Source organism: Muntiacus reevesi, chromosome 11, assembly GCF_963930625.1.
Source record: "Muntiacus reevesi chromosome 11, mMunRee1.1, whole genome shotgun sequence".
Taxonomy (NCBI): Eukaryota; Metazoa; Chordata; class Mammalia; order Artiodactyla; family Cervidae; genus Muntiacus; species Muntiacus reevesi.
The window spans coordinates 36,875,156-36,896,017 of NC_089259.1; positions in this window are offsets into that span (position 1 = coordinate 36,875,156).

The following is a 20,862-nucleotide window of genomic DNA, read 5'->3' on the forward strand; positions in this document are numbered from 1 at the left end:
TACTCACTCCAGTATTCTGCCCTGGAGAATTCCATGGACTGTATAGTCAATGACCTCACAAAGAGTCAGACATAAATGAGTGATTTTCACAACCTTTCAAGAGGAAGCCAAATTCTTTTCTTGAATAACAGGACCAATCCTATATGTGTTTGAACATTTATCCTTACACTATATTACCTTATGGTATTAAATTTTAAGCTGCTCCTATAAATTCTGTATCCTACCTATTATTTTCTTTAAAAATCTAGCTTGAAGTTATTCTGTTGTCTGCAACTAACAACAGTGACCTATATAATAACTGAATAAAGAAATGATTGTGGGGAAAAAGTAAGCTAAAACAAAATGAGAATTTAAAGTGTTTTTCTGACCTAGAGTTTTAGAGTTTGAAGGTAATAGAGATCTGATTGGAAGAAACCCTGGTAATCTCTAGTGTACAACAATGAAACAAGGTTTAAACTATTTAACATGGGTACTTTGAATAAAATGCCTACTGAAAGCAAAACTTTGAGGGGTAGTTACAATGGACATTTTGAAAAACTGATATGAGTTTGCTGCTTCTAAATTTAAAGGAGAGCTTAACAAAAATTATTTACTTAATTAAACTGTTAGATAAAAGAATGGGTCAGAGAACCACTGGGTTTCTTTTTGAGGTAACAGACTTTGTATAGCTTAATATCAGATGCAGAATCAGAACTTGAGTGGTACTGAACTATAAGATATATTCACAGCAAGACTAGAGCTTTTATCTGAAAGTTGGAATATTATTTAGAATACTGAGGAATTAAGAAACTTAATGGAGGTATTCAGTTCCCCCTGAATATATTAAATGGACAAATGTTAGGCATTTCCCTTCTCAGTAAAAACAGTCCTTCTTCTGTAATGACCTCTTTTGAGGATAGTTATCTCTCAAAGCGATATAAATTTTCCTCAGGTCCTATTTATACCACATTATAAGATATCATCCCCAGGCCCAAAATTTTACCTTGTTACACATTAGAATTTACCTGTAGAGGTTTAAGTACCCTGCTGTTTTTCTTGACCACTTAAACAAGATTTTCTGAGTATGTGGTCTAGCCATTTGCCTCTTTAAAATATTCTGCAGAAGAATCTTATCTCAGCACAAATTTTATATACAAGATATATAAATACACACATATATACATAATTCCTGTTGTTGTTTAGTTGCTATGTCATGCCTTACTCTTTTGTGACCTCATGGACTGTAGCCCACCAGGTTCCTCTGTCCATGGAATTTCAAGGCAAGAAAATTGGAGTGGGTTGCCAGTTCGTTCTTTCTCAGAGGGTCTCCCCAACCCAGGGATCAGGCTCCTATCTCCTGCATTGTCAGAAAGATTCTTTACCTTTAAACACACACACGTGTATATACACATACATACATACATGTACATAACATACACACATGTATATGCACATACATACATTTTTTATATTCACTATAGTGTATACACACACACACACACATATAGATGTGTGTATTTTAAACATATGTATGTGTATGTGGGCTTCCCTGACAGTTCAGTTGATAAAGAATCTGCCTGCAATGCAGGAGGCCCTGTTCAATTCTTGGGTTGTGAAGGTCCGCTGGAGAGAGGATAGGTTAGCCACTCCAGTATTCTTAGGCTTCCCTTTTGATTCAGCTGGTAAAGAATCTGCCTGTAATTCCGGAGACCTGGGTTCAGTCCTTGGGTTGGGAAGATCCCCTGGAGAAGGGAAAGGCTACCCACTTCAGTATCCTGGCCTGGAGAATTCCATGGACTGTATTTTCCATGAGGTTGCAAAAAGTCAGACATGACTGAGAGACTTTCACTTTCACATTTATATGTGTGTGTGTGTGTGTGTATACATACATACATACATACATATATATATATATATATGTATATATATATATATATATATAATGTATCATCTTCATCCAATTGCACAAAAAAACAAAACAAGGCAAATATGGAGGAAACATAAAATCCTTTATTCTTAGGATAAGAAGGGCATATTTCACTTCCACCCACACTGCAGAACAGTGACAGCTTCCATCTTAAGGTCAAGGAAGAGTGGAAATGTAATTACCATCTGTTTCCAGGAAGATAAAGACATGGATAAGATCTAGCTAGCATGTGCCTCTGAGACTAATCATGGAATATAAATGAAAAAAGAGAAAATTTAATATTGCCTAGCAGCATTCTGTATAAGAAAACTCTCAATTCAGTATCAAGTTTCATGAGCACTGGTTCCCCATCATATTTCTGGGATCATTCTCTTTTTAGCTTTTTCTCACCGCTTTCAACACTAATAATCACTTCCCAAACCCACATAACTATGTTTTTTGTATATTATATTTTAATTCTCATTTCTATTTAAACCTTTCCAACCTACATAATATGCTCACAATCATGCCTTTGTTAAATAAATAGACCCATTAACATTTTTCTGAAGCAAAAGAAGAATTTTTTTTTTCTATCTGTCTAAGCCAACCAGCTCAAAATGTTGTTATTGCTGTTCAGTCACTAAGTCCTGTCTTATTCTTTGATTCCCTATGTACTGCAGCAGGCCAGGCTCCACTGTCCTCCACAGTTTCTTGGAGTTTGCTCAAATTCATGTTCATTAAGTTGATGATGCTATCTAACCATCCCATCCTCTGCCACCCCCTTCTCCTTTTGCCTTCAGTCTTTACCCAGCATCTTTTCCAATGAGTTTGATCTTCACATCAGGTGGCCAAATATTGAAGCTTCAGTTTCAGCAACAGTTCTTCTAATGAATATTCAGGATTGATCTCCTTTAGGATTGACTAGTTTGACCTCCTTGCAGTCTCAAAATGTAGTTAGATTTAAAAGCAAACAAGTTTCCTTACTGTCATAGAATCTTTCAAAATTCCTACACTTTCTATTCATATAGTAAAAGTTACCATCAATATTTAAAGATGACCTGCCAAATGAGAGATACTATTGCCAAGAAGACAAACTGATCACAGTATTCATGCTCTTCAGAGACACCCTGTAAATTATGTTACATGGTGTATGTAAGTGCCCTGTCACAAAACACGTATATGTTCGGTAGTCTATTTTGTTGTTGTTCTTTCTTTCTCTTCTTTCTTCCCATTCAGTCTTCTCTGTTAGAGCCTCTAATCTTGGTTTCACAAGATGCACTTCTTTGGTTGGCTTCTTCAGTCTCACATTTATGACCTTCTCTAGGATATGAGGATAAGATATGGTACAAGGAGTCTAGAGTTCTAAGAAACTTTCAAATAAGTGAATAAGTGCCAGAAATATAATTTTCCCAAATCTGTTCTATTTGTGTGAAATGTGTCTAATTTTAAAAGTATATTCCTTAATTTTAATTCCTTAAAAAATATCTCTCAAATGTATTTATTCTGACTTACCTTGTTGTTGTTATTGTTCCTAGAGTGGTAACATTCAGTAGAAATATATTTGCAATGTAACTATTATGTAGTGAAATCATTCCCTTAGGTTAGTATGTTGTACAGTGCTTCAGACGGTGAACAACCTAATTGCTTTTCATCACTCTATACTGATCAAGAAGCAAACAAAAAAATTTTTTTTTTTAATTTTTAAACACACCCTTCATATGAAGACCTCAATTTTCTTTTACCCAAATATGATCCCAGAAATTTCCTCCATAGTGGCTGGAAATAGTTCACAAATGCCTTCTTTTCTATCTCTCACATGTTTGTTTAATACCGTTTTTGTGAACAAGTAAAATATTGCTAAGTTATAAAGAACATTGATAGAGATTGATAACAGCTGATTTATAAGCTTATAAAACTCTGCTTATATCTACTTGTTATACATATTCCCTCAAATCTATATGAAGGACTGCTGACATTGTGAACATTTATTATAGGATTTTGCCTACATATAAAACCTTTTACCTTCCTTATATTCACAAATGTTCCTGCACTTTTTTTTTTCGAGAAACAATCTGTTTCTATTCAAAGACTAAACTAGCACACATTAAGCCTGCCTATCCAACACTAAATTTCTAGAAACAAGGAAAAAAAAAATAAAATGCATTGATAACAAGAAAGAGAAACTAGTGTCTCATAAACTATTCATAATCTTTCAAACATAGACAGTAGACAAAATGAATATAAAGAAGGAATCCATAGCCTAAAATATGTGCCATAGTATGCTTTTATTAATAAGAGTTCATGGACAGAAATAGACTAAAAAGACAGAAGGCACTGCACCACATTTCCTCCTGCCTTTTCAGTTTTTTTCCTTTGCAGAGGCAGCCAAAGAGAGGTGTTATTAGCTTGATTACCCCCACAGAGACAACCAGGAAAAATTTTCCCTGTACACTGCTAACTTGTGTCAGGCAATAGCCATGGAGGCGGACACCTACAGGCAAAAGCACAGAGTTTAGGAATTGAGTTAGAGTGACAGGGCAATGCCCAAGGCAGCTGGCTATACACTGGAAGAAATGGGGGGCTCACACCCAAATTTGCTTCTTAAGTACTATGCCTGCCAACTCTTATACTCTCCCACTACTCTCATAGAAAATAGATCAAACAAAAGCTGTAGTATCTGCTGCCAGGTCTTCACCCATAATCAGGCTGTGCAAAGGAGGTTATAGGCAATCTAGTAGAAAGTTCAGCTAGGAAAATAAGCACATTTCATAGCCAACACTAAGAAACAACTCAACCAACACAAGAACTAACACTTGAGGAATCAAAATTAATAGAACAAGCAGAAAAGATGATTTCCACTAATTACACACTTAGAGGAATTAATGACATTGGGTAATATTCTAGCTATAGAAGAAAAAGCCAGATCAGGACTTGGAAAAAATCAGCATATACAATCAATTGTGTGGTACATATAAATGACCTATTTTAAGTGTGTTAAAATAGGAAAAAAAAGTAAAAAAAATATAGGACATGCAAATGAAGTATCAATATATAATTTACATATTACAAATATATTTGCTGTGCTCAGGTGCTCAGTCATGTCCAACTCTTTGCAACCCCATGGACTGTAGCCCACCATGCTCCTCTGTCCATGGGACTGTCCAGGCAAGAATGCTAGAGTGGTTGCTGTTTCCTCTTCCATGGGATCTTTCTGACCCTGGGATCGAACCTGAATCTCCTCCACCTTTTGCATTGGCCAGAATATTCTTCATCACTGAGGCACCTAGAAAACCCCATAATCTATTACCAATTCTAGTTTCACATCTTTCCTCTTACAAAACAATTTCATCATTTCTTTTCTGTCCTCAGTTTTCAATATCTCCTCCCTCTTTTCTTTCAATCAATAATTGTATTTAACAGTGTCATGCTCCTCTGAGAAACAGTCTGATTTTGTTTGTTTTGTTTTGTTTAGCCCTCAGCTTCAAGAGTCTTTTTACCTTAAACAGCTAGCACCTGGAGTTTTTTGTCAGAGGACTAACTTAGACTAATCGATCCTGTTTTGTAAAAACAAAAAAAATTCCAACAATTGGGAATTTGCAACCCTGGGGAATATTTAAACAATGAGTGATGAGTATAGGTATATGAAAGTCCAACTCTCTTGCCTTTCATCAGGACAACTTTTATAATTTACACCCAGAATTCCCCTCTAAGATCAGACTAAAGATTTCCTTTTCCAGAAAATGTCTTCTTTCTTGACTTCACTTTCATTGTCCTCCCTGCCAGCCCATTCAATCTCTTTTTTAAAATTTATTTATTTTTAATTGATGGATAATTGCTTTACAGTATTACATTGGTTTTACCAAACATCACTATGAAGCAGCCATAGATTTACCCATGTCCCCACCCACTTGAACATCCCTGCCACCCCATTCTACCCTTCTAAGTTCTTCCCTAGGCCCAGTCTGAGTTCCCTGAGTCATAGAGCGAATTCCCATTGACTATCTATTTTACATACAGTAATGCACATTTCCATGTTACTCTCTATATACCTACTACCCACACCTTCTCCACCACCCAGCCATGCCCGTAAGTTTTTTCTCAATGTCTGTGTCTCCATTGCTGTTCTGCAGATCAGTTCATTGGTAGCATCTTTATAGATTCCATATATAAGCTTTAGTATGTGATACTTTTTCTCTTTTTTACTTTGCTCTGTATAATAGTCTCTAGGTTCATCCTCCTCATTAGGGCTAACCTGAATGCATTCCTTTTTATAAGTTCAGTACAGTCTCTCAGTTATGTCCAACTCTTTGTGACCCCAGGGACTGCAGCATGGCAGGCTTCCCTGTCCATCATCAACTCCCGGAGATCACTCAAACTCATGCCCATCAAGTCAGTGATGCTATCCAACCATCCCATCCTCTGTTGTCCCCTTCTCCTCCTGCCTTCAATCTTTCCCATCATCAAGGTTTTTTCAAATGAGTCAGTTCCTCACATCAGGTGGCCAAAATATCAGAGCTTCAGCTTCAGTATCAGTCCTTCCAATGATTATCCAGGACTGATTTCCTTTAGGACTGACTGGTTGGATCTCCTTGCAATCCAAGGGACTCTCAAGAGTCTTCTCCAACACCACAGTTCAAAAGCATCAATTCTTCAGTGCTCAACTTTCTTTATAGTCCAAATCTTACATCCATACATGATTACTGGATAAACCATAGCTTTGACCAGATGGACCTTTGTTGGCAAAGTAATGTCTCTACTTTTTAATATGCTGTCTATGTTGGTCATAACTTTTCTTCCAAGGAGAAAGTGTCCTTTAATTTCCTCTTGATGGATGAGTAATATTCCTTTGTATTTGTACCACAGCTTCTTAATCCATTCTTCTGCCAATGGACATCTAGAGTGCTTCTATGTCCTAGTTATTGTAAACAGAGCTGTAATGAATATTGGGTTACATGTGTCTTTTTCAATTTTGGTTTCTTCAGTATATATACCTAGTTGTGGAATTGCTGGGTCAAACAGTTTTTATTCCTAGTTTTTTAAGGAGTCTCCATTTCGTTCTCCATAGTGGCTGTATCAGTTTGCATTCCCACTAACAGTGCAAGAGGGTTCCATTTTCTCCATAGCCTCTCTAGCATTTATTATTTGTAGATTTTTTGATGATAGCCATTCTGACTGGTGTGAGGTGGTATCTCATTGTAGTTTTGATTTGCATTTTTCTAATTGTCAGTGATGTTGAGCATCTTTTCATGTGTTTATTAGCCATCTATATGTCTTTGGAGAAATGTCTGTTTAGATGTTTTGCCCATTTTTTTTTTTTTTTGAGTTAATTGTTTTTCTGATATTGACTTGTATGAACTGCTTGTATATTTTTGAAATGAATCATTTGTCAGTTTTTTCATTTGTTATTATTTTTTCCCACTTTGAGGGTTGTCTCTTAACCTGGTTTATAGTTTCCTTTGCTGTGCAATAGCTTTTAGGTTTAATTAGATCACACTTATTTATTTCTGTTTTTATTTCCATTGCTCTAGGAGGTGGGTCAGAGAGGATCTTGCTGTGACTTATGTCATAGCATATTCTGCCTATACTTTCCTCTAAGAATTTTATAGTTTCTGGTCTTACATTTAGGTCTTTAATTCATGTTGAGTCTATCTTTGTATATTGTATTAGGAAGTGTTCTATTTTCATTCTTTTACACATAGATGTCCAATTTTACCAGCACCACTTATTGTAGAGACTATCTTTGCCCTATTGTATATTCTTGCCTCCTTTGTCAAAAATAAAGTATCCATAAGTACATGGGTTTATCTCTGGGCTTTCTGTCTTGTTCCATTGGTCCATACTTCTATTTCTGTGCCACGCTATCTTGATGACTACAGGTTTGTATTATAATCTGAAGTCAGGAAGGTTGATTCCTCCAGGTCCATTTTTCTTTCTCAAGATTGCTTTGGCTATTAGGGTCTTTTGTGTTTCCATATGAATAGTGAGATATTTGATCTAGTTCTGTGAAAAATGCATTGGCAATTTGACAGGGATTACATTGAATCTGTAGATTACATTTGGTAGTATAGACATTTCCCCAATATTGATTCTTTCAATCCAGGAACATGGAATATCTCTCCATTTGTTTAAGTTGTATTTGATTTCTTTCATCAGTATCTTATAACTTTCTGTATATAACTCTTTTGTCTCCTTAGGCATTGTATTATTATTGTTTGTCCCTAGGCATGGTATTATTTTTGTTGCAATGGTAAATGGGATTGATTCCTTAATTTCTCTTTTGAATATTTCATTGTTACTTTGTAGGAATGCAAGTGATTTTTTGTATTGATTTTATATCCTGTCACTTTGCTAAATTCATTGGTCAACTTTAGGAGAGTATCTTTAGGGTTTTCTCTGTATAGAATCAGACTTCCCTGGTAACTCAGCTGGTAAAGAATCTTCTCCAATTATTTGAGAGAATCCATCTGGCCCTGGGCTTTTGTTTTTTGGTACATTTTTGATCACAGTTTTGATTTTAGTGCTTATAATTGGCTTGTTTATAATTTCTGTTTATTCTTGATTTGGTCTTGGAAAATTGAACATTTTAAAGAATCTGTCCATTTCTTCCAGCTTGTCCATTTTATTGGCATATAGTTGTGTGTAGTAGTCTTTTATTATTCTTTGAATTTTGTGTTGTCTGTTGTAACCTGTCCTTTTCCATTTCTAATTTTGTTGATTTGATTCTTCTCCCTTTTTTCTTGATGAGTCTGGCTAATGGTTTTTGAATTTTGTCTATCTTCTCAAAGAATCAGCTTTTAATTTTATTAATCTTTACTATTGTTTCCTTCATTTCCTTTTCACTTATTTCTGCTCTGATATTTATGATTTATTTTCTTCTACTAATTTTTGTTCTCCTTCTTCTTCCAGTTGTTTTAGGTGTAAAGTTAGGTTGTCTCTTCAATGCTTTTCTTGTTTACTGAGGTAAAATTGCATTGTTACTAACTCCCCAATTAGAACTGCCTTTGCTGCATCCCATAGGTTTTGAGTTGTCATGTTTTAATTGTCTTTTATTTCTAGGATTTTTTTTTTTGCTTTTGATTTTTTCTATAACCTGTTCATTATTTAGAATTGTATTATTTAATCTCCATTTGTTGGTGTTTTTTACAGTTTTTTTTTTCCTGTAATTGATATTTAGTCTTATTGTACTGAGGTCAGAAAAGATGATTAAGATTTCAATTTTTAAAAAAATTTACTGAAGTTTGATTTGACACAAGATGTGGTCTATTCTGTAGAATGTTCCAAGTGTACCTGACAAGAAAGTGCATTTTTCTGCATTTGGTTGGAAAGTTCTGAAGATATCAATTAGGTCCATTGAGTCTAATGTTTCATATAAGTTTTGTGTTTCCTTTTTAATATTCTGTTTTGATGAACTATCTATTGGTATAATTGGGATGTTAAACTACCCTACTATTATTATGTTGCTGTCAATTTCCTCTTTAACATCTGTTAGTATTTGCCTTATGTATTGAGGAGCTCTTATGTTGGGTGCATAGATATTTACAATTGTTATGGCTTCTTCCTGGATTGATCCCTTGAGCGTTATATAGTGTTTTTCTTTGTCTTTTGTAATAGTCTTTATTTTAAGGTCTATTTTGTCTGAAATGAAAATTGTCATTCTGGCTTTGTTTTGATTTCTGTTTCTATGGAATATCTTTCTCCATCCTTTTATTTTCAGTCTGTATGTGTCTCTAGGTCTAAACTGGGTCTCTTGTAAGCAGCATATATCTATCTATATCTATATCTATATCTATCTATCTATCTATCTATATCTATCTATCTATCTATCTATCTATCTATCTATCTATCTATCTATCTATCTATCTATCTATCTATGGGTCTTGTATTTGTATACATTCAGCCAGTCTGTATCCTTTGGTTGGAGCATTTAATCCATTTACATTTAAAGTAATATTCCTATTGACATTTTCTTAATTGTTTTGGTTTCGTTTTTGTAGGTCATTCCTTTCTCTTATGTTCATTGCCTATATAAGTCCCTTTAATAATTGCTGCAAAGCTGATTTGGTGCAGCTAAGTTCTCTTAACTTTGCTTATCTGTAGAGTTTTTGATTTCTCCGTGAAATGTGAATGAGATCCTTGCTGGAGAGAGTAATTTTGGTTGTAGATTTTTTTCTTTAATACTTTAAATATATTTCTTTCTGGCCTGCCGAGTTTCCCCTGAAAGATGAGCAGTCAATCGTATGGGTTTTCCCTTCCATGTTACTTGTTGCTTTTTCCTTGCTGCTTTTAATATTCTTTCTTTGTATTTAATATTTGTTAGCTTGATGACTATGTATGTTGATGTGTTTCTCCTTGAGTATATGCTGTATGGGACTCTCTGCACTTCTTGGATTTGATTGATTTCTTTTTTCTTTCCCATGCTGGGGAAGTTTTTAGCTACTATCTCTTAAATTTTTTTCTCAGTGCCTTTCTTTTTCTCTTCTTCCTCTGGGACCCCTATAACCTGAATCTTGGCTTGTTTAATATTGTTCCAAAAGTCTCTGAGGCTCTCATCAGTTTTTTTTTTTTTTTTTTCCTCCATTCTTTTTCCTTTCCTTTATTCTGCTCTTTAGCAGTTATTTCCACCAGTCTATCTTCCACCTCACATATCCCATCTTCTGCTTCCAGGAATCTACTATTCATTCCTTCCAGAGTATTTTTAATTTCAGTAATTAAACTATTCATCTGTTTCTTTATTCTTTATTTCTTCTGTGTCCTTGGTAATTGTGTCAATTGCTTCCTACATTTTTCTCATTCTATTTTCAAGGTTTTGGAACATCCTTGCTAACATTATTCTGATTTCTTTTTCAGTTCATTTGCCTATATCCTCTTCATTTAGTGGGTCTTGTATATTTCTAGTTTGTTCCTCCATTTGTGCAATACTTCTCTGTCTTATCTTTTTCTTTCTTTCTTTCTTTCCTTTTTTTTTAAATTTACTGTGTTTGAGACCTCCTTTTCCCAAGCTTTGAAGTTGAATTACTTCTTCTTTTTGATTTCTTCCCTTGGTGAGTCAGGTTGATCCAGTGTTTTGTGTAGGTTTCTGTTGGGTGTGACTTGTGGTTGTGCTCTGGTGGGATTAGGTAAGTTTCTTTGTTTTCCTCTGCTGGGTTGGGTTGTATGAGGTGGCAATCTCTTTTGTTTGCTGAAGATTTCTTCAGTTGATGAATCGTATTTGACTTTTTGAGACTCCATCGACTGCAGCATACAAGGCCTCCCTGCCCTTCAACATCTCCCAGAGCATGCTGAAACTCATGTTCATTGAGTCAGTGATGCCATCCAACCATCTTGTTCAAACTAGTCACCTTCTCCTGCCTTCAATCTTTCCCAGTATCAGCGTCTTTTCCAACGACATGGCTCTTTGCAACAGGTAGCCAATGTGTTGGAGGTTCAGCTTCAGTATCAGTCCTCCCAATGAGTATTCATGACTGGTTTCCTTTAGGATTGACTGATTTGATCTTCTTTCTGTTCAACTGACTCTCAAGAGTCTTCTCCAACACCACAGTTCAAAAGCATCAATTCTTTGGTGATCAGCTTTCTTTATTGTCCAACTCTCACATCCATACATGACTAACGGAAAAACCATAGCTTTGACTATATGGACCTTTGTCAACAAAGTAATGTCTCTGCCTTTTAATACACTCTAGATTGTCATAGCTTTTCCTCTAAGGAGCAAATGTCTTTTAATTTCAAGGCTGCAATCACCATCTGCAGTGATTTTGGGGCCCAAGAAAATAAAGTCTATCACTGTTTCTATTGTTTCCCCTTCTATTCTTCATGAAATGATGGGACTGAATGCCATGATTTTTGTTTTTTGAATGTTAAGTTTTAAACCACCTCTTTCACTCTCCTTTTTCACTTTCATCAAGAGACTCTTTAGTCTTCGCTTTCTGCCATAAGGTGGTGCCATCTGCATATCTGTGATTTTTGATATTTCTTCCAGCAATCTTGATTCCAGCTTGTACTTCATACAACCCTGTATTTTGCATGATGTACTTTGCCTAAAAGTTTAATAAACAGGGTGACAATATATATCCTTGATGTATTCCTTTCCCAATTTGTAACCAGTTGTTCCATGCCTAGTTCTAATTGTTGCTTCTTGATCTGCATACAGGTTTCTCAGAAGACAGGATAGGTGGTCTGGTTTTCCCATCTCTTTTAAGAATTTTCCCTTCTGTTGTGATCCACGCAATCAAAGGCTTTAGCATACTCAGTAAAGCAGAAGTAGATTATTCTTTTTTCTGGAATTCTCTTGTTTTTTCTATGATCCAATGGATGTTGGCAATTTGATCTTTCTTTCCTCTGCATTTTCTAAATCTAGCTTGAACATCTGGAAGTTCTCGGTTCACATACTGTTGAAGCCTAGCTTGGAGAATTTTGATATCTTTCCTAGAATATGAAATGAGTGCAATTGCATGGTCCTATGAACTTACAAATAGCTGAGAAAAGAAGAGAAGCAAAAGGAAAAAGTGAAAAGGAAAGATATGTCCATTTGGATACAGAGTTCCAAAGTTAGTGATGAGAGACAAGAAAGTCTTGTTATGAAAGCCTTCCTATGTGAACAATGCAAAGAAATAAAAGAAAACAACAGAATGGAAAAGACTAGATATCTCTTCTAGAAAATTAGAGATACCAAGGGAACATTTCATGCAAATATGGGCTCGATAAAGGACTGAAATGGTATGGACCTAAGAGAAGCAGAAGATATTAAGAAGAGGTGGCAAGAATACACAGAAGAGCTATACAAAATGATCTTAATGACCCAGATAACCCTGATGGTGTAATCTGTTACCTAGCTCCAGACATCTTGCAGTGTGAAGTCAAGTGGGCCTTAGGAAGCATCACTCCAAACAAAGCTATTGGTGATGTAGTTCTAGCTGAGTTATTTCAAATCCTAAAAGATGATGCCTTGAAAGTGCTGCACTCCATATGCCAGGCAATTTGGAAACAGTAGTGTCCACAACACTGAAAATGCCAGCTTTCATTTAAATCCCAAAGAAGGGCAGTGTCAAGGAGTGCAGATGATTAGGTTTGCTTTTTTTTTTTTTTTTCTTGTTTGTTATTTGGGTAAGGCATCCTGTACTGGGTGCCAACAGCAGTTGGGTGTTACAGGTCTTATATACAGGTGAGGGACTTTGTGGGAGTTTTCACTATCAATATTCCCTGGGGTTAGAAGTTTTCTGGCAGTCTAGATTCTTGTTATCAGTGCTCCCCCTCCAAAGGCTCAGGGCCAAATCTCTGGCTAGGAAACTGAGATTCCACTGAGATTCTGGCTAGGGAACTGAAGTGTTTTGCTGTAACATTAAAGGGGGTTTAAGCAAACACACTAAAACAAGAAACAAAAGGCAAATACTAACAGAAATAATGGCTTAAATACACACATAACACATAAACAGTATAAAAAAAGAAAAAAAGAAAGTAGAAGAGATTGACCCAACGAGCAAAGGAAAGCAAAAAAGATATCAACCAGTTAAAAAGAAAAATAACTAAAGCAATACACCAACTGGGGAATAAAAGAATGAAAGCAAAACAGACTAATAAAGGTGAGAAAAAGAAGGCAAAGAAGGAAATAATAGAAAGGCAAAATTAAATAGAGGCAGATAAAAGAGATTTATATACATTAAAGAATAATTTCAACAGGAAAAGAATAAGAAAAGCAAAGCAAAGAATATATGCATAAAACTCAAAATGATAATTTTTTTTAAATTAAAATTTAGAAAAGAAAATAAAGGAAGGCCCTCCACAAGACTGCAAAAAGGCTAGTGTAGAAAGAGACATATTTATGGGAAATAAAATGTGTGATTAACAACAGCAAAACAAATTCTCAAAAGTGCAAACAGATTTAATAGTACTAATAAAATCAACAGCTACAGCAGGGGACAGGAAGTGGGTGGGGGAAAGGAAAAAAAAAATCCAGAAGCAACTACAGAACAAGTTAAACTATAAGAATAATAAACATTTTTCTTGGATCTCAGCTGTCAGCATCTTTTCCCTCTCTGTGAGTCACAGTTCACCTCACCTCCTTAGGTTGCCCTCCACCACTGGCTGGTCTCTGGACCTGTTTTGGGGGCAGCTCAGACTCTAACCTGGTCCTACTCCTGTGTGTTCTTGCCTCTAATGTCTGCATCTGCTTGTGCTAGTACACTTTATTTTGTGGGACCTCTCATTGTCCTTTTATATATTCTGTAGACACAAAGTCTGTCTAGTTGATCTGGTGGATTCAATCTGCAACTTCTATCACTGGTGGGAAGGTTTTGGGTTCTCTTCCTTAGAACACTGCCCCTGGGTTTCAGTTGTGCTTCTATCTCCAGCTCTGTGTTTGATTCATCCACTCGAGTTTGTTCCTAAGGATGCCCTAGAGGACTTGGGTCTTCCCCAGGGAGGAGTGGGTGTGGAGGTTGCTGGAACTGCTTGGCTTGCAGGGGCCCTGGCAGTAGCAGCTACTCAGGGGAGCCAGTGGCTAGGACAGCAAGGAATATGGTGCTTTTAGGGGTCTTTTCTAGCTTCTGGATCTCTGTCCCCGTGGGGATTACATGAAGGGGTAGCACAGGAGCTTGGGTCACAGGGACCCTGGCGATGCCAGATACACAAGGGTCCTGGAGGCAATTGTCACAGGAAATATGGTGCTATTAGGGTTTTTTCCTAGCCTCTGGCATCTCTGCCCCAGTGAGGATTGAGCATGGAGGTGGCACAGCTGTTTGGATCATGGGAACTCTGGAGGCATCTGGTGTGGAGGACACCAACTACTTCAGCTGTAAGAGCTATGGTCCCTTGGAATCTTTTCCTAGCCTCTGGCAAGCTGGCAATCAGAGGGCCTTTTAGCTGATCCTTCTCTGTTGTTTGGAACATTCAGGCACTTATAGGACTCCCTGGCTGTGGTTCTTTTCTATTCCTTGGCACATTAGGCACTTAAATGTCCACCTGTCTGGCGTTTTTTTCTGTTATTTGGCACCTCAGACACTTTAAGGGCGACCTTGGCTAGGGTCCTTCTCTGTTGCTGGGCATGTCAGGTGCTTAGAGTGGCACCCTTTCTGTGGCCTTTCAGCTGTCCAGTGCTGACGTGTGGAGAGAGAGAGGCTGTAAAGATGGCTCCAACCCATGTGAATGACCCAGTAGTATCACCGCGGCTTCCCTTCACAAGTATTTCCTACTGGGATCTCCTCCCTCAGGTGCCCTTGGTCATCCCCCCATAGCCATAGCAGCAGACTTTGCCCTGGGATTTCTCTCCAATCTCTATACTCCAGGTGTATTCCTGATGTATCTGTGGAGAGAGAGGTACTCCACATCCACCTACTTCTCTGCCATCTTGGGTCTCCCCCACTCTCTCTTAACGGTCTCTCCTGAGAGTGCTTTCTTTACATTTCTTGTGCAAAAATACTCAGCTCAGGTTCTCTTGTGAAAAGAAAATCCTTATCTAAAACAACATATTTGTGTCTTGACTGAGAAAATTAAAAAAAAAAAAGATTTTTATAACCTGTTGTTTTATCTACTCATCTGTCTATCCCTGTATCCTGTAATTTTTCCTGTTACAATTGGAGGATTATCATAATCTCAGTCCCAGCGCTAATCCCCATCCTTTACTACTTTCTCAAAAAATTTGATTTAGCAATTTCTGCTTTCTCACGTCACCAGTTTTCCCCTCTCTGATGCATTATTTAATCATCAGAACCTGTAGTGGGGTTGAATGATAAATACCCTCCCCTAGACATGCCTGTACTCTGAACCCCAGACTCTGTGAGTGCTCCTTTATTTGGAAAAATAATCTGTGCAGACATTATTAAGTACCTTGGCATGAGATCATCATGAATTATTCAGGTGTGTCTGAAATTCAATGACAGATACCTTTAAAAGAGAATACAGAGAAGATGGAGACAAAGGAATAAGAGGAAATGTGACCAAGGAAATAAAAATTGGAGTGGTACAGCCAGGGAAACCAAGTAATGCCTGGGGCCACCAGAAACTGGAAGAGGTAAAGAAGAATTCTCCCCAGAACCTCCATAGGTGGTGTAGTACTGCTGAGAACTTGATTTTAGATTTCTGCCCTCCAGAATCATGAGGGGATAAACTTCTATAGTTTTAGGCTACCCACTTCATGGTAGTTTGTTGCAGCAGCTATAGAAAACTAATATCCAAGTATCCACAATCACTGCAGATGGTGACTACAGCCATGAAATTAAAAGACGTTTGCTCCTTGGAAGAAAAATTTATGACCAACCTAGACAGCATATTAAAAAGAACAGACGCTACTTTGCCAACAAAGGTTCATATAGTCAAAACTATGGTTTTTCCTGTAGTCATGCATAGATGCGAGAGTTGGACTATAAAGAAAGCTGAGCACCAAAGATTTGATGCTTTTGAACTGTGGTCTTGGAGAAGACTCTTGAGAGTCCCTTGGACTAAAAGGAGATCCAACCAGTCCATCCTAAAGGAAATCAACCCTGAATATTCATTGAAAGGACTGATGTTGAATCTGAAACTCCAATACTTTGGCCACCTGATGTGAAGAAATGACTCATATGAAAAGACCCTGATGCTGGGCAAAACTGAAGGTGGGAGGATAAGGGGTCAATAGAGGATGAGATTGTTGGATGGCATCACCGACTCAATGGACATGAGTGTGCATAAACTCCAGGAGTTGGTGATGGATAGAGGGACCTGGCATGTTGCAGTCTATGGAGTGGCAAAGAGTCAGACATAGCTGAATGACTGAACTGAACTGATCCATACAAGGTCCAAACATCCAAACAAGAGATCCAAACATCTCTTCCGTCTTCAAATAAATAAATAAATAAAATTAAAGCAAAGTCAACAACTTTTATCTTAACTAGCTGCTATATATTTTCCTTTCCTTTTATTATGAATGTCCTTCAAATAATTGTCTCTTCCTACAGCTTCCAATTGCTTTTTTTTTTTCTCTTTTTCTCATGAACTCATTCTAATCAGATTTTTCTTTTCCCACATCACTACAAGAAACTACTCTTACTGAAGTTACCAAAGACCTCAACTAATAGATTCTAAATCCAATTTTCATTTCTCAGTCCTTATCTTATTTGACCTATGTACAGTCTTTGACACAGGGGATCATTCTCTTCCCCCTTAAATAACTTCTCCACTTAGCTTCCAGGGCACTGAACTCACCAGATTTCCATCAGCTCTACTTTTGCTACTCATTTTCTATCACCTCGACTTTTATAATTTGGTTTTCTCTAATATTTGCTTCTGCATTTCATCTTAAATATTTATATCAACTCCTAGGATAATGCATCCAACTTTGTGGTTTTGAATAAAATGTATATACTGATACATTTGTAAATTCTATTTCTATTCTAGTCCCTACTATGCACTTCAAATCCAAATAGCTAACTATCTACTTTTTACATATGCTGAAATGTGTAATCATTTTCCCAAATTTAACAAATCCATCTGAACACTAACATTCCTTCCAAACTCCTTCTCCCATGTTACTTATATCTTAGTCACCGTGGATCTTAGTTTTCTTGTTATGTAAGCCAAAATATTTGAGTTATGTTTGACTCATCTTGTCTTGCTCCTCTAACTCATCAGGGAATCCACTAGGTCCTCCTACAAATTCCAGAATTGACCTACATTTCACACCACAACTGCCAATATCCTGAGCCAACCCAAGAACTTCTCTTAGGTGAATTATTGAAATAGTCTTCTAAATTATCTTTCTTCTGACTTTTTCAGCTTCCTCTCAACATAGCAGTCACTGTGATATCATTAAAATATAAACCAGCTGATATTCTGTCCCTACTCAATTCCGACCATTATCTCCCCACAACACTCAAATGAAGAGTGTCAAGGTCATTTCTTAAAATGACCTTGAAGTACCTACATAATTGGCCCCTCCCATTATTTCTGAGGTCTCATGTCCTAGTGTTTTCCTTGTTTACTCACTTTAATGGGTATCCTATAGCTTATTTAAAAAACAAAGAATACTCCAATTACTTTAAAAAATATGCTTTCATATACTTCTCTGGCCTTCTTATCTAAAATTTCCATTTTCCTTCCTACATTATTTTTCTTCCTTAACAAAAATAAGTATGTGATTTTCTGTATATTTTACTATTTTTTTTAATACTTTGCATTGTTTACCTCCCTCATAGATTTTAAGACCCAAAAGTTCAGTGATTCTGCCAGTTATTTTCACTTTTGTATACCCAGTACCTGGCGCAAAGAATGGCCATAATTAATCTTTGTTGAAACACTAAATAAAATGATAAGAAAACATTAATCCTGAGAGGCGGGACACCATAAACTAAAACATCAAAACAAAAATATATTATTTATACTCTATTTGCAAATTTTAATGATAATAAAAGATTCCTAAGTCACACAAATGATCAGAGCTCAAGTTTGCATGGTCGTTGTGGTTTAGTTGCTAAGTCATGCTTGAAAATTGTGTGTCTGACTTTTGACTCATGGGCTGTAGCCCACCAGGCTGCTCTGTCCATGGGACTTCCCATAAGAATACTGGAGTGAGTTGCCATTTCCTTTTCCAGGGGATATTCCCCAGCCAGGAATCAAACTCATCTCTCCAGTATTGCAGGCTGACTCCTGCATTGCAGGTGTGTTTTCACCAACTGAGCTACTTCCCTGGTAGTTCAGTTGGTAAGGAATCCACTTGCAATGCAGGAGACTATCTGCAATACATGGAGTCGCAAGAGTTAGACAAGACTTAGGGACTAAACCACCACAAGTCTGGGTAATTCAACCAGCATTTTATATTAAGCATTTAATGCCAGATACTGTTTTGATTCCTCCTCAGCCCTAAGATCATGGCATCCGGACCCGTCACTTCATGGCAAATAGATGGGGAAACAGTGGAAACAGTGGCTGGCATTATTTTGGGGGGCTCCAAAATCATAGCAGATGGTGATTGCAGCCATGAAATTAAGACACTTACTCATTGGAAGGAAAGTTATGACCAACTGAGACAGAATATTAAAAAGCAGAGACGCTACTTTGCCAACAAAGATCTGTCTAGTCAAGGCTATGATTTTTCCAGTAGTCATGTATGGATGTGAGAGTTGGACTATAAAGAAAACTGAACGCTGAAGAATTGATGCTTTTGAACTGTGGTGTTGAAGAAGACTCTTGAGAGTCTCTTGGACTGCAAGGAGATCCAACCAGTTCATCCTAAAGATCAGTTCTGGGCATTCATTGGAAGGACTGATGTTGAAGCTGAAACTCCAATACTTTGGCGACCTGATGTGAAGAGCTGACTCATTTGAAAAGACCCTGATGCTGGGAAAGAATGAGGGCAGGAGGAGAAGGAGACAACAGAGGATGAGATTGTTGGATGGCATCACCGACTCAATGGACATGAGTTTGGGTGGACTTCAGGAGTTTGTGATGGACAGGGAGGCCTGGCATGCGGTGGTTAATGGGGTCACAAAGAGTCGGACATGACTGAGCTGAACTGAACTGAACTGTTTGGATTCCAGTATTTATTTGTAACAAACTGCTTCTTTTGACACATGATTTTATGCATTTTTAAAAATCATTAGTAATAACTATATGTCAGAACACACCATATTGCATGGAAAGAATTGAAACTATTCTAAAAAAGATTTATTTTTTAAATGTACTATTGCTTTTTTGAACTGCCAAAATTATTATGATAAAATTTTAATGTAAGTATATGATATTTGCTTCTCTTTAAACTAACCCTAAACTAACAAGAAAAAGTAGGAATAACGTACCATTGTGATTTTTCCATAAACGATGTCTCAAAAATGGACTCAAAAAAACACATTTTTTCCTTAAATATCTTAAGGGAAAGTTATTCATATAACCCTCCTAGATACTCATTATGTTTTAGTTTTAGTATAGTTTCTTATATCTATAACAACTTCCTCTGGTGTTAATTGAGGTCTGCTCTCAAGAGCTATGCCTGAATTGTTTAACTGAATAATAATTTATATCAAAACATTTCATTAGATGTCCCCAGGTTCTTCTTATATAACTAATTCTAAAGAAGAAGCAGTGTTATATAATAGGGAAAAAAAATCTCTGAATACCAATATACCAGTTTATATTCTTTCAGTAAGTAGTTATGAAACTTTGAGGGAATTCATTAACCTCTTTTGGCTTCTTTGTTCTCATTTGTTTAAAGCAATTATTTTTAAGCATATATCTTGATTAACTTTTTAGAAATGGTAGAACTGTTGAGAGAGAGCAGGGGAAAGAAAAAACTATCTAAAGACAAATACAATTATCTGGAGAAAATGTTAATTTTTATAGATTCAGTGTATTTATTGTAGGTAGTCACCCTTAATATTCTTTATTAATCACTTAATTTTTCATGAGACAAATATCTGAGGGAGGCTTGAGTAATTATTATGCAGAAGGCATTCTGCTAGGCCTCAAAAGTACAATAATGAAAAACACAGATAGTCACTACTTGGGCTCTTTCAGTCTCTCAACATCAGGCCGTACATTTGTCATATAAAAAAAAAAAAAAAGTAGAAAGAAAGGAGATGAAAGAAAACAAAAAGAGAGAAGGAAGGAAAAATGAAGAAGGAAGAAAGAAAAGGAAAGTGCTCTTTATGTTTGCTTACTCTCTTGCTACTGGCTTTTTTTTTTTTCAGAAAAATGATTAAATGACCTGTCTACTATTAAAGAATTAAGGACTTAAATTTATGGGGAATTAAACAGTTCCTTCTGGAAAACAATATTATTATGATTTTGGACCACTTTCTTTTGTTATTTCTTTAATAATATTTTAATACAATTTTTATTTTAAAATATCTGTTGGCCTACAGAAAATTGCCAATATGGTACAAAGTTTCATATACCCCTCACTCAATTTCCCTGTTACCAACATTTATATTAGTATGATACTTTTCTCACAATTAACGAACGAGTATTATTTATATTAACTAAACCTTGTACTTAATTCAAATTTCCTTAGTTTTAAC